Source organism: Homarus americanus, unplaced genomic scaffold, assembly GCF_018991925.1.
Source record: "Homarus americanus isolate GMGI-L3 unplaced genomic scaffold, GMGI_Hamer_2.0 scaffold27231, whole genome shotgun sequence".
In the NCBI taxonomy this organism is placed as follows: domain Eukaryota; kingdom Metazoa; phylum Arthropoda; class Malacostraca; order Decapoda; family Nephropidae; genus Homarus; species Homarus americanus.
The window spans coordinates 2677345-2693352 of NW_024718545.1; the positions used below are offsets into that span (position 1 = coordinate 2677345).

General features: G+C 38.7%; 1 long non-coding RNA gene across 1 annotated transcript in view; it reads left to right on the forward strand.

The window, feature by feature from the left end:
- The first annotated feature begins 4372 nt into the window (after positions 1-4372).
- LOC121859735 overlaps positions 4373-16008 on the forward strand; it is a 59210-nt gene continuing 47574 nt past the window's right edge. Inside the window, exon 1 of the long non-coding RNA XR_006087706.1 lies at positions 4373-4849. This is a non-coding gene — a long non-coding RNA (uncharacterized LOC121859735). The remainder of the gene's footprint in view (positions 4850-16008) is intronic.

Sequence of the window (16008 nt, forward strand, 5' to 3'; positions counted from 1 at the left end):
TCTTAAATTAAGTGATTTTAGATGCATATATTCAGATTTTAGACACTGTTCTGTAAGTACAGTATGCACATAGTATGTGCTTCATCTTACGTACAGTTTTGACAAAAGTACGTCCTCAGGAATGGAATCCATTCGTAACCCGGGGATCCCCAACTGAACTGATGAAACAATTCTCCAATTATTTTTAGACTACGTACTGATAAATCATTATCAAAAAAGTGCAATGCTCTAAATTTCATATTACTAAGTTCAGTAAAGTTAATGAGTATGAGTTTACAAGCTATAACTGAAAATTTGGTTGAAATTGAATCTATTGTGGACAGTCGATATCCATTTTTTTTATTTCTGATACAGTAAGTGCTACTGCTTCAATAAACTAAAATCTGAACTACAGTAAAACTTAAACAAAAGGCACTAAAACTGAAAATCTAAATTTTATATAATTAAAATAAAAAGATGGAGGGGTAGGGTGCTTCTACACCTAACAATCTGGAGAACTGATAGGATATCAATGTTTTGGCAAATATGATACATAACATGGGTAAAGTTATAATGCAAAATTGAGCTGAGTAGCATAGAAGATCCCAAAATAAATACAGCACAAATTTTAACTTAAGGTTAATTGGTAGTGAAGAAATGAACCAGTGTGCAGTGATCATATGTAATGGTACTGTGATTACAGTACGATACAGTACAGTACTGTAGTTTTAAAACTGCTTATAAATGACAAATAGTTATTTTGTAATATTTTCAAACACTAGGTCCAGTACTTGTATGTATTGGACAGCAATAATTGTATAATCAATAAATGTTTTTAACATGCATTACAGTGTATCTACTCATGACTATAACTGGAAAAGTAACTGGCTGTAACTCCATTATTACTGGTAGCACTTATAAACTGTGAAAGTGAAAAATTGGTCCGATAACCATGATTACTGGGTATCCAATTTAGTAACATGCAGTAACTACTTGTACTGCAGGTGATTTACTTATAAATGGCTCCATAATTAACTATAAATGTTGTCAGAGATTCATAAGTTTTCCTCCTTACTCTGATACTGCCCTGTAACTGAGTGCATTTTAGAGTAATTGATATTCTTGTTCTATAGCAGAGTAAGAGCTAAAAAATGGTAGCAAAGTTGCATCCAGACTCTACCATGAACTTGATGCATTCTCTTGTTTCCAGTTACGGCTGAAACACAAAATTAGGGAATTAAGTTTAACGGTGGAAATTTTTGTGACTCGGAGATAAGTTAAAGACATACTGAACTATACTGCTGCGAAGTTCTAATGAAATTAACTAAACTTAAACTAAGATAATTATTTTAAAATAAAATATGTTTTGCGTATACAGTACAGTATAAGGATTGATAGATTATTTTCCCTTTTTTTTAAGACTTTCACAAGAAGCTAGTGTACATTACTGATAGTTAGCATATCTGACTGGTTTCAAGAGAACTAGTTCATGAATACAGTATGCCCACTTAGCATACTTTAGGTATGAAAAAACTCAAAGCTATGGGAAACATTCTGGAACAAGTCATCGAAAATACTCATGTTAGCATGCAGATTACATGTTGTGTCCAGATCTTTAGAAATTAAAAACAAACAAAAATTGATCTATCGGTGTCTGGTTTGATTTAAGATATGTGCCCACCTTACAAGGATGTGTTAAAGAAAATATTTACAGGTACCTGTACTGTACTACTGTACAGTATATGAAAGCAGAATAAAGTATTTGCCTCGTCACAACCACAGAGCCATTCACATTTCTGATAAACACTGATGTTAAACTGGCGTGTATATTCTTTGTTCCTGCTTGTACTGTTCTGAAATTCCATGCTTATTGTTTGGTGGGGACTCGGTGTGAGGCTTGCAGTCCCTCCATTTTATTTTTCACGAGCCGCCACTGCATATAACATCATCCATCATCACTACATACAACAACATCCATCATCACTACATATAACATCATCCATCATCACTACACATAACATCATCCATCATCACCACATATAACATCATCCATCATCACTACATATAACATCATCCATCATCACCACATATAACATCATCCATCATCACCACATATAACATCATCCATCATCACTACATATAACATCATCCATCATCACTACATATAACATCATCCATCATCACTACACATAACATCATCCATCATCACTACACATAACATCATCCATCATCCATCATCACTACATATAACACCATCCATCATCACTACAGATCGGTAAAGTAGGTTCCGAGATTCTCATGCGGATACAAACACACATGCTTCTTTGTTATATATATATAGTGTATATATAAATATATATATATATGTGTGTGCTGATAACCACAAGGAAAGAAGAAAACACGAAGTTCCCAAGCGCTTTTGTGTAATTCACATCTTCAGGGGTGAGTACAGACTAAGGAGAAGTACAAAACAAGGTGTATATATACAGAGGTGGGTGAGATCAGGTCCACAATGGTTAGGTATTAGGTAATGACTCTACTAATCTTTAAAAAGCACCGCAACGGTTGGTAGTCAGGTCAGAGGGTAAGGTTGTGGGGTACGGTTGTTGGGTTAACACCACTAGCGTAGCTAGAGATCCCCCGGGCGGCACTTTTGGGTCTGCTCATCACCCATATCTGCAGCTACTGGAGACGTTAATCCATCCCTTTGTATCGGCGGCAAGTTAATCCTTGTCGTGTCTGACCTAACACCTGACCCACATCATCACGGCCACGTCATGAGCTACGTACCCCTTGCTATGCGCCCCCCCCACACACACAACCTGTAACCTGTTGAGGATTAAGGAAACAACTTCAAACAAGTACGCCAGTGAGCTCATGTGGTGTGGGTCAGGTGTTAGGTCAGACACGACGAGGATTAACTTGCCGCCGATACAAAGGGAAGGATTAACGTCTCCAGTAGCTGCAAAACCATGCAGTCTCGGGTCATATCAGTTCATGTACAGCCGACCAATCCACCAGTTACAAGCAATTCACTTCAGTTCTCCACAAGTCTCCATCGTGACAAGACGAGGGGAGGCTAGACGACTTTTAAGTTCTCTTGTGTTTTCGATCCAGTTATTTACTTCGTTGGAAGACATAATACTATAAGGTAAGAAATATTAAAGTATTGGTTAAAAAATATTGATGTGACTTTTGCTGCGGTACTGAGATTAAATATTAAGATTTTGTTTCACAGCATTGCGATTTTATACTAAGACACTATCCTCACTGGGGTACAGACAAAAGCCCCCCCGACAAAAGCCACCCAGACAAAAGCCCCCCAGACGAAAGCCACCCAGACAAAAGCCCCCTACTTTGATCGGGGTGGCTTTTGTCTGACAACAGTAAGGCAAACTATTTAATATATATATATATATATATATATATATATATATATATATATATATATATATATATATATATATATATATATATATATAAAAGAGTGAGTCACTGTGCAATATGTATTTTTTGTAGGGTCACGGGGGGGGGCGGCAAACTCAAGGGCCGCCCCGGGCGGCACACACACTAGCTACGCCACTGGTGAACACTCAGGATGGGATGGAGAAAGGAAACTCGCAATGTGCTCTCTGTATACATGTTGTATTGGATGTACAATGCAGTTTGGTGCTGGGAAGTGGCAGCGTGGTTACAAGCATGATGTAGAGAGGGTGCTCAAAGGAGGACCAGCTTGTGGGTCGCCAAGCTCGCCGGCAGGAGCGAGGGCCGCCAGGCAGGAGGAGGAGGAAGTGTTGCTTGCTGGTTGGTGTAGGTAGAAAAGAGCGCGGTCACCACGAGGTCAGGTCTTAAATAGCGGAGGTAGGCGTGGCTTAGTAGTTGACCTCCGTCATGTAAGGCGGCGCTGGTTGACCTAGACCACGAGGCATACACTAGGGAATTCGCGGGGTCGGCTGCTCAGCGACAAACAGCGTTTGTAGGGAGAAATCCACTACAAGGTGACCCAACCTTCTCACCTGGTTACAAATATTCTTAATTACAAAATTGTCCAGTTTGAACATGCCATTACTCAAATTCATGTTGACTGCTTCGGTATGCTTAATAAGACTAGATTCTATTAAACACACACGGGAACTTGGTGTTTTCTTCTTTCCTTGTGGTTATCAGCATATATATATATATATATATATATATATATATATATATATATATATATATATATATATATATATATATATATATATATATATATATGTGAATAAAATTGCCATTAACCAAAATATGTGTATTATCATAGATAGTTAAAAGCAAAATAAGCGAAATGGAATTTAGATTTGGGTGTGCCTTTTTGTACTGTACAGATTACTCACTTCTGGGGCGGGATTAAGCGGATTTCGTAATACTTTTGTTTTCCAGTTGGGTACACGACTGTGATCACAACTTCACGCGGCAATCGGTATACTCTTGCTACCAGACTGCCAGTGACTGTTTTGTTGACAAGTGTGAGGGTCGGTGCTCGGGAACGTGCACTTTTTACACTCGGGTTTGCCAGGATTGTTCCGTGTGTCACCCGTTCTTGTGAACGGCTATCAAGTTTACGTGGAAGCAGTACTAGTTCTATAAGTGACCTTAAAGGAATTGCATGTAACGACTGTTAAGTGTGTGGATTGAAGACCAAAATCAACGTAATGCGCAGAAAAATATGATGAACATTAAAGAGAAGGCATTTTTTTTTATTGTGATTTACAGGCTAAGCAAGGTATCACTTATGAAGACAAACCTTTTCAGGACGACAAAGGTTGGTTGAAGGGTAAAAGAAAGTGGCTTAATTGTGCCACCATCAAGGTCAACACTAATCAACATAATTTTAGTGAGTAAAATTTAATAATTTTTTTGTGTATATATATCATGTTATATTAATTATTAAATTTCCCCCTTAACATGCATTTAAATTTATGGTAACGTCCGAGAACAGCACTACCACTATCTCGTTAAATTTTTCCATAGATGTTCTCTGGATGATATTGGTAATAAAAACGATACGATAATGCACAGAACCTGACCTAACCATCCAAACTATCCAATCAGGTGCGAACTCGTAGCAATGGTTTTAAATCAGACAAATTTGGTGCGAGGTAGGTGGATGAGTGGAACAAGATAGCGAACTTCATCATTAACTCGGACATAGTGGGTTACTTCAAATATAGGTTGGACTGATATATGAGCGATAGGGGGTTGGGTGTAAACGGGACTGCCTAGTGTGGGCAAATAGGCCTGCAGCAGTTTCCTCCATTATTGTATTTTACTTTTTACTTATGTCCTCTTCGCAGTGTTGCCAGATTAGCCATTTTCGGCTAGATTTAGCCCATTTTTGCTATATCTAGCCAGAAAATATTACATCTAGCCGATAGCCGAAAACCCACAAGGTTTGGCCATCTTTTAAAATTAAATATTAATATGAATTTGTTTATTTCTCTACATTTCAGTTTTAAAGCTATTGAATACTCTAACTCTAAAGTTATCGAATATTCTAACCAATGGTTAGAGATGAAAACACATTTTGGTATCGCAAAATCGTCTGAAAGTGCTATACATCAGAAATTTTACATGCCATGTACAGTGATGAATTCAACCTTGCCTACATGCTCTTTTTGAAGTCTGTTTTCAGTGACGTTCAAAGAGTGAACAAGATATTTGAAGCTAATGACTGTGATCCCACAAAGTTATTGGACGATCTGGCTCTTCTGATTGAAACGCTGGTTAATAGTGGTGATACTGTGGGGTACGGGTTGTTTGGTTCATACTCAGGAGCATGGTTACAAGCGTGATGTAGAGAGAGCTGGTTGGTGAGGGTGCTCAGAGGACAGCTTGTGGGTCGCCATGCTCGCCGGCGGGAGCGAGGACCGCCAGGCAGCGGCGGAGGAGGAGGCGTTGCTGGCTGGTTGGTGTAGGTAGAAAGAGACAGGTCACCACGAGGTCAGGTCTTAAATAGCGGGGGGTAGGCGTGGCTTAGTAGTTGACCCCCGCTCCGTGATGTATGGCGGCGCTGGTTGACCTAGACCACGAGGCACACACTGGAATTCGTGTGGTCGGCTATGCAGCGACAAACAGCGTTTGTAGGGGAGAAATCCACTACAGCACCACTGTGCATTACGCCATGCCTAACAGATTCAATTGGATAAAGATCAAGCCTGGTTCCCTATTGACCACATACTGGGAAATTGAAATTTACAAATGGTACTTAATATGATATGCCAGGTAATATTGTATAGCTGCAGGTTAATTTTTTATATTATTTTAGATCACTGATGAGAAATAAAAAGTATAAATAGACAGGCAGTCCACAATTTGTGAAGATCTGGTTTAGAGAGAGAGCGAGAGAGTTTTGTTCCCCGTTTCGATTTACGTACAGTCATACAAAAAACTATCTTTACAAAATTGTGTTGAAAAATATGACAACGGCTGAATGATTTTGGCAACCCTACCGAGATAACAGACGTCGCAGTGTTTATTCTGAAATTCATTGATCTCCCATGTACAGATACCGAGTTTTTTCGTAATCTTTTTAGCAGTACTGGAAGATAATGAGGAGCTGATACAGGCATCTCAGGTCTTCCAGTAATGTACCTGGTCAGTTTAGGAGGGAGATAGGAAGGAACTGGTTCACAAATAGGGTGGTGGACGAGTGGAACAAGCTTAGCAACTATGTAGTGGGTGCTGGAAAGTTTCAAAAGGAGACTGGATAGATTCATGGATGATAGAGAGTGGTAGTAAGTCTCGACAGGAGCTGCCAAGCACAGGCCAACCAGCCTATTGCAGACTCCTTATTTTCTTATGTTCTTATGTAAACTAAAAGCAATATACAGTTAATATTGACGACTGACCCGCCAATGCGTTATTTGTTTTGATGTTTATTTTCTTCATATATTTTCATCAGTGAATTCTGATATGATAATAATTTCTTATGCAAATTTTTCATTTGGTTTATAATTAGGCGCTTAGGCACACACTACTTTGTCTTCTCGTCGGTAATGCAGCGGTGATGTCTCATTCCCGGATGTAAACAGCCAGCCATATTGACGTATTTCAAAACACTCCCCTGTGCCACACTTCGATCGAGGCCTACACTCAGTACACATTAGCAGCTGCACTGATCGGGCGGCTGTTCTCACGTCCACACACGCTGGGCCGCCGCTTTCTTCTTGTGGAAGGTATCAGCTTTGGTCCAAGACTAAGGGTTGTTCTGCCAGTCAGTAAAGGCAGCATGTTTATCATCGACGAGTACATTGATTGCCGGGTCATTTTCATCAAACCAGTCCTGGTGTATTCTTTCGAGCTAGCCGAGGGTCTCTCTGCAGGTTTTTGTCATGACATTGAGAATATCCTATTTGACACTGGGATTTGGGTTGTTTGTTGTTGGGTTGTTTATCAGCCCATGTTCGAGCTGCTCTCTGAAAGCATGTGCTACCGCTGGATCCTCCAGATGCTTGGTGTTAAAACTTCTTCTGGAGGCTTACTGCCTTCGCCGTTTTGGGACGACGTGAAGTGATAACTTGGCTCTGGCGAGCCAATGATCAGTGTCCCAGCTGTCTGAGCCACGCATGGCACGGGTGATGAGGACATCTCGGCGACCTCTGACAATGATGTAGTCAGTGAGATGCCAGTGTTTGGATCGTGGTTGTTGCCACGAATCCTTGAACTTATCGGCCTGCCTATGGTTCCCTGTCAAATGTCAGCATCTCTGCCAACTCTGGCATTGAATTCACCAAGGAGCACAACCTTATTTTCTCTGGGGATAGAGGTTAGCACTCTGTCAAGGTCAGTGTAAAAGGCCTCCTTCATGTCATCCTCTGCATCGTGTTGGGGCATATGCACTGATGAAAAAGGCATGACGTGAGTGATTCAGTGGGACTCTGAGCGTCATGAGGTGCTCATTGATCCCAATAGGCATTTCAGTTAGCCTGTGTAGGATGCGTTGGCGGATGGCAAAGCCAACTCCATAAATGCGGCTTCTCTCCACAGCAGGCTTACCCTTCCAGAAGAAGGAAAGTTGCTATGTCGATGTTATACCTAACCAGCTCTTTTGCTACAAGGGTGGTTCTTTTTTCAGGATGTTCGTTTGTGCAAGTATCCAGAAGGGTCCTGACAGTCCATGCAGCGATCATAAGAGGTTGTATAGTTTGTGTTTGTTTGGATCTGTGATTATGATTGTTTTCGACTGCAACCCAACTAGATTAATTATCTCTCCATGTCCAGTTGCCTCCATTTACAACGGGTACAGTGACTGGTATGTTTTGAGATATGGCACCACCGCCCACCAGACAACAGATAAGAAGCCAATGAAGTTCCACTTGATAATTTATATTAAAACTATAACTTTCCAAGAAATGGGGCGCATTCACAGGTAGAGGGGGACTGCGGACTGCTTATTAAGCATCTTTGGTCTAGTTACTATGGCGAGGGTAGTTCTGCTAGTTTTACCGCGATGTAAACAAACAGTGGTGTCACATCTCACAAAACACGTCAGTCACTGTACCCGTTATAAATGAAGGCAACTGTACAATCGGCCTAAGAAGTGATGTCACTGTTTTAAGTATCTGGCAACTGTAGGGCGAAGACGGAAATCATAAATCAATCATAAAACTTGTATTACGCCAAAATTATTTCTCGTGTATTGTAGGGTCTTTTGAAAGGGGTGGCGATGAAATCCAATATTCCGTCTGTGAGTTTAGTGGCCTTAAACGTACAAACTTTTCACAAGTTCTGGGAGACACAGATCAGACACTGACTAGACGCTAACGCTCGCAGTGTCGCTGACTCGCGGACGCTGCCACGGTCTGCCTCCCAACATATCTAATTATCCCACATTACCGCCCCCCCCCCCCAAGTGAACAATAATATATTGGAACAAAATACAGAATATTCTTGTGAACTGACAAAGTAACATAGCTATTGGAAAGATGCACTTTCACTACCGTAGGTTATCATGTACTGTACTATCGAATGTTTATATATGTATGGATGTACTGTGTGCATATTTAGTCAATAAATTAAAATAAAATCAACTCATAGGGGTCCCACAGGATAACACCCTTCTTTTACCTTTCTGGACCGGGGATCGAACCCTGGGCACAGTCATGGAAGGTACACCTGTACCACCTTGCTCCCCACCCCTGTTATTGTATTCTATAAGAAAAATATAACATTATGTGGAGATTCCCCCCAAAAATAATTACAACGGATGATGGGAAGTCATTTTAGGATATCACAAACTTTATTCTATTGAAATAGTAATACTGCAGCTATTAATGGGAACGCAAACAAAATCGTAGCTATAAACACACATTACAGGAAAAAATAAAATCTAAATAAATAAAATGGTATTTTTGCGTGAGTGCACACAACTTTCCTACCCCAAATCTATTATCATATCCGAATAGGTCGTCTAATTTTAAGATGATTGTCTTCTTTTACATTACTGTCGCAAACATATAATAACGGAGATAGCGCATGCCAGATATTATCTATTTTCTTCCATTAATCTTCCGCCATTATAGCCTACCTGACCTCCCACTCTGCGTGTTTCCTTCATAAATCGTTACGTGCATGTGTTCCCGTACACGGGACGCGGCCAATCAAAAGCGTTTTTTTCCACTAATTAAAATGATTTGTTGTTTAATTCGCGGTATTTTTGGCCCAATCATATTCGATTTTTATTTTGGGTCTCCTATTTCGAAATTCAAATTCATTTCCGACCATGGAAGTCTGCGATGGGCGTCACTTCAATTATGTGTAGTTCATTGCGCGTTTTGGGGAAAACAACGAACAAGGTATATTATTTTTTAAATCTCATGGTGTTCTCCCGACCCCAGTAAAGTGTCCTAAGTGCAAGAACGAATGTAAATATCGTCAAGACCAACACATGTGGCATTGTAGTAACTCGTTTCTTATTCCCAAGACAAAAAAGAGACGTTGGTGTTCGTACACCGCCAGTTATTACAAAAGAACATTTTTTGAAAAGTGCCATTTTCACCTAGACTAATCTCAGAATCGAACGACGATCCAGAACCAGGCCAATAAGGTAAGAAATAGGTGATTCCATCACATGGTGAGAGTTAGGTTAGGTTAGGTCAGGTCAGGTTTATATGTCTGTTTTTCTAGTGTTTTTTGTGTATTTTGTATTCGATTGGCCATAATTTTTGTCGGAGAACGCCCCATCCAAAACCCCTGATGACTAAAAAAACAGGCAATTTCCAACGGAAATCAAGGGCAGAACCAATCAAAACACAAAAATACACGTCTCTATGGTAAAATGTCAGATTCTTCATAGTTTCCATGTTACACTACATTTAAGATGTTGTATTAATGAGTGTGAATTTGAAGTGAAACCCCCGTAGGTTTTTGTAATCATTTATTCACAGACCTGTACAGTGTGACCCCTGTGTTACAACCTAAAGGAAATGTTCAGTTGCCCCCTTCTGCCTCAATGTAAGCCTGTATTAGTACTGTTATCATCCTTAATTTCTTTATTTATTTATTATTATGGGATTTAACAATGCAACACTAGGTAGTAGGAATAAAACGACTCTAGTAAATATGACTTTATTATTTTTCATATTCAAATACTGTGTTTTACATAATAGTTGTTAATGATAAATTCTTGTAATCTTATAAATGGGGGAATTTCAGATTAAGATTTAGCTATACACACGAAGAAATAGGTAAAAATAGGATATACTCTACAGTACAACATCCACAACTGAGTATTATGAGAGGGAGAGGGTCAGGTGAAGAGGGGTAGGATGGTGGCAGAGGTAGGGTGGTGGGGGGTGTCAGGTGGGGAAGGGTAGGGTGGAGGGGTGTAGGGTGGAAGGAGAGGTAGGGTGGTGGAAGGTGGGGCGGGGTAGGGTGGAGGGGGGTCAGGTGAGGATGCGTAGGGCCGTAGGGTGGAGAGGGGTGTCAGGTGGTATTGTGATGGTTTAGGTGGTATTGTGATGGTGTAGGTGGTATTGTGATGGTGTAGGTGGTATTGTGATGGTGTAGGTGGTATTGTGATGGTGTAGGTGGTATTGTGATGGTGTAGGTGGTATTGTGATAGTGTAGGTGGTATTGTGATGGTGTAGGTGGTATTGTGATGGTGTAGGTGGTATTGTGATGGTATAGGTGGTATTGTGATGGTGCTGGTGGTATTGTGATGGTGTATGGTGGTATTGTGATGGTGTGGGTGGTATTGTGATGTGTGGGTGGTATTGTGATGGTGGGTGGTATTGTGATGGTGTAGGTGGTGTGTGATGGTATGGGTGGTGTTGTGATGGTGTTGGTGGTATTGTGTGATGGTGTAGGTGTGTGATGGTGGTGGGTGATGTTGTGATGGTGTGATGGTATAGGTGGTGTGTGGTATGGTGTGATTGTGATGTGTATGGGTGTAGGTGGTGTGATGTAGGTGGTATGGTGTGTATTGTGATGGTGTAGTGTGTGGTGTGATGTAGGTGGTATTGTGATGGTGTAGGTGGTATTGTGATGGTATAGGTGGTATTGTGATGGTGTAGGTGGTATTGTGATGGTGTATGTGGTATTGTGATGGTGTAGGTGGTATTGTGATGGTGTAGGTGGTATTGTGATGGTATAGGTGGTATTGTGATGTAGGTGGTATTGTGATGGTGTAGGTGGTATTGTGATGGTATAGGTGGTATTGTGATGGTGTTGGTGGTATTGTGATGGTGTTGGTGGTATTGTGATGGTGTAGGTGGAGTTGTGATGGTGTAAATGGTGTAGTTACTGTAGGTAAACATGGCAGTATACTTATATATATATATATATATATATATATATATATATATATATATATATATATATATATATATATATATATATATATATATTAATAAAATCACACAGGAAAAAGGGAAACAATGGAGCACCTTAGCTTTCGTCTTGATTCAAGACATCTTCAGTGGCAACTGAATTACAAGGACCGAGAGAGGCTTAAGTATACAGGGTGACGAAAGCTGAGGTGCTCCATTGTTTCCCTTTTTCCTGTGTGATTTTATCAAGATTGATCTTATCCACGTTTTCATTGTGGATCTACATGAAATATATATATATATATATATATATATATATATATATATATATATATATATATATATATATATATATATATATATATTTATTTATTTATACTGTATATCAAATGATCGCTATTGTTGTTTACCTCAAGTGTTTGTTGGAAAGGCTTATGTGTTTGTTGTATGGTTGAGAGTGTCCATGTTTGTTTGGTTTTAAGTGCATTTCCGTTCATACACACACTCAGGCATTGATAAATACACACATTCCAACACACACACACATACACAGTGCTTCTGATTGTACTGTGGCGACGTTTTATCTAAAGTTGGTTATAAATTTCTATATGTGGGGTTACACAGCCCCTTATAAACGTTCTACATCTGCCATGGTCTGTGGTGACCCCTGAGGTGACTCAAGTTTCCGTGTAATGCCAATATTTATTTATTTATAATTTCATGGCAGAATCAAAATCTCCTCATACTTGAAGCTCGCCTAAGTAGAGTTTATTTTCATTAGTTCAAGGAAGGTCCTCAATTTATCATTTCACAAACCGCAATTTATTTAGGTGTACGGTTTACATTACTTATTATATGGGATGTTCATAGGGTCAAGTTGAAACTTTCTACTGAATCCCCGCAGGCGTATTACAGGACGTGCGACGCCACGCTACTGTACCTATCACTTTGTCAACGATGACTTCAACGTTAAGTTTTGTGATTAATTCAGATGGACAAAGAATCACAGACTTATTTGTTATCACACTTGCTTCAGATGTTATTTAAGACGCCTCGTGCAGATGGTACATTGTCTTATACGTATTCACCTTTTCTAAGAAGGTGGCGCCGGACGAAAAACAGAGATACAGTTAGTAGAGGAGAGCCAGGGCAGGGCGCCGCGTCTGAGCGGTGATGTAAGTTTCTTCTAATACGAGTTTCCACGCGGGGTATTATTATTATTGTTATCTGCGCTGTTTGCTCACCTATTTCGTAACAACGCATTTATGCTTTGGACAATTTTTTGAGGTATAATCTTGTGTGTAAGTTAGTCATTTCTTATTTATTATTCAATGTGCAAAGTAACAATAGCTTTTTAACCCGAATTGTGGGTTAGTGTTATGTTAAATTAATTATATTTGACATTATATAAAAATCACAGACACAATTTTACTGGAAACTCTGGAGGTCACCTCAGGGTCATGATTTGAGCCCAGAACAGATATCTAAGATAATATTTATTGGTCAGGGACAAAATTGGCACGAAGACTGCCAGCAGAGTATAAGGCTTTATTAGGGTCGTTCACTGATCACCTGGCGTACGGGATCTAATACTGACATTTCACAGGGATAAAGGACCCGCGGGGATATGAGTTCGTGTGAGACAAATGTAGTTGATAAATTATATCATTATCTAGTATGAGTTTATACTTGTTTCCCCTTTGTCATACATTATTTACATAGACAACAGGTACTAAATTGTGAACGAAGGCTCTGGTTGGCTGATTCAATCATTATGATTTAGCCAGTACAGTTACTGTATAGTCACTAGAATACAAATGATAACATCATATTATAGCTTCAATAATCATAAAACGTCGACTGTACGAAATATTTTTATTAGAAGGCAGCTCGTTGCCGTAGATCAGCTTTACTTACTGGTTGACGTACAGTACAGTACAGTTCATTATCCCGCATTACATGATTAAGAATAGCGTATAACATTATAAATTATATTACCTATAAAGCTTCCATAATTGAGCGTATAGGCTTAAGTTTATTCCATGTTAACTGAAATAAAATATAAACCAGCACGATATTTTTTAGCGGCTGGAGACTAGAGGACCAGCCAGTGCGGGTGTGTACAGTACCTGTTGTCTCTGCTGCAGGGAATCAGTTTAACATGAGTCAGCTCAGCAAGACTAAAGTATTCACGAACAAAAACTCTCATAACAAACAAAATTCTAAAGAACAAACAACGAATTATATTCAATCCCTTTGTCGTCATTTTAGGTAAAGATTAATTTTAGAATAGTTGAACTTAAAAATTAGACGACTTGTGAACAGGGACATGAACGAGAAAGATAGATGTTGAAGAATTTTATCTACAACGGATAAAGAGGAGTATGAGGCTGTCCTAAGAGGGTAGGTTGCCGTAGGTCGCTAGATCTGCCCGGTATTGTTCTTTTGACTATTGCTCTGGTCACGATAAAAAATAAATAAAAAAAATATTATAGTGAAACAATCAGTAGCTGCTATTGAGCGTTGACGTTACTACGCTTCAACAACTAAGGTCTTTAAACGCGTAATAAAATAATTCAAGGGGATTATTATCAACATTACAAGTTGTGAGAGATAGAACTAACTCCCTTTAGAGTATAGTTACTCTAGAGTCTAGAGAAACCACTGAGAGGCACGATAGGTAATAATAATAATAATAATAATAATAATAATAATAATAATAATAATAATAAAAATAACAACACTAGATAAAGCTACTCAACAACCACCAAGGCATAGTATTTATCACATTTAAGTCATTTTAAGTAGAGTATAACAATTGTTCAGTAAAACAACTTAAAGATTATATTTTACACGCCTGTATATCATGAACAGGAAGAACAGTGGTAAATATTAACAAAGTTTACATCAGTATTAGACGGGATTATATAACATGATGCACGTGTACAGTACAATACATGTTGGTCGGGTGCACACGCTCCAAAAAAGTATCTTCACAGTCGAGTTGTTAAAATCCTTCGTCTGTTGTCATATTGTCTCACACAAAATCAATATATATATATGTCATATTGTCTCACACAAAATCAATATATATATATATATATTTATTTATTTATTTATTTATGTATTTATTTATTTATTTTTTTGAGCGAGTTACACCGTCACCACTGTTTACTGTACCATCCTTGCTACATACTCTGTAACTTTATAAATTATTAAAACTTTTTTGAGTTGAACCTAACCTTATGTTGTGTGCTGATACATCTAACACACTGGAACACGTTCATGTATTATAAGAATAAAAAGTTTATAACAAGATCACATCAACCGCTCAAATGACTTTAGGTTAGGTTAATGTTTTTAGGTTATATAAAGTAAGGTTATGTTGTGTTAAGTTAGGTTATGTTGTGTTAAGTTAGGTTAAGTTAGGTTAGGTTAAGTTAAGTTATATTGTGTGAGATTAAGTTAAGTTAGGTTAGGTTTGCATTAGACGAAATTATAAATCAATAATAGAGTTACACCATATAATATACCTCGTTAATATTTCTTGTGGAAGTGAACATAGTAACGTGCTTGAAGACCTTAGCTGGTGACGCACACTTCAGTAATATCAACAACAAAGCCCAGTGAAATATTAGGATACATAGGGGCTGACGTGAAGATTAGACACTCCTCCTTATTTTACCTAACTGATGAATAAACCCCCTAATGAGTCATGTTTGGTTGAGGTAGGTTATGTTATGTTGGGTTAGGTTAGGTTAGGTTTGTTTATGTAAGATTGTGTTAGGTTAGGTTTGGTTATGTAAGGTTAGATTAGGTTAAGTTAGGTTTGGTTATGTAAGGTTAGAATAGGTTAGGTTTAGTTTGGTTATGTAAGGTTAGATTAGGTTAAGTTAGGTTTGGTTATGTATGGTTAGGTTTGGTTAAGTTAGGTTTGGTTATGTATGGTTAGGTTTGGTTATGTAAGGTTAGATTAGGTTAAGTTAGGTTTGGTTATGTATGGTTAGGTTTGGTTAAGTTAGGTTTGGTTATGTATGGTTAGGTTTGGTTATGTAAGGTTAGATTAGGTTAAGTTAGGTTTGTTTGTGTAAGATTTTGTTAGGTTAGGTTTGGTTATGTATGGTTAGGTTAGGTTTAGTTATGTAAGATTAGATTTGGTTGGGTTAGGTTAAATGTGGTTATGTTCTGTTTGGTTATGTTAATTTGTCGCTAGGTTAGGCTGTTT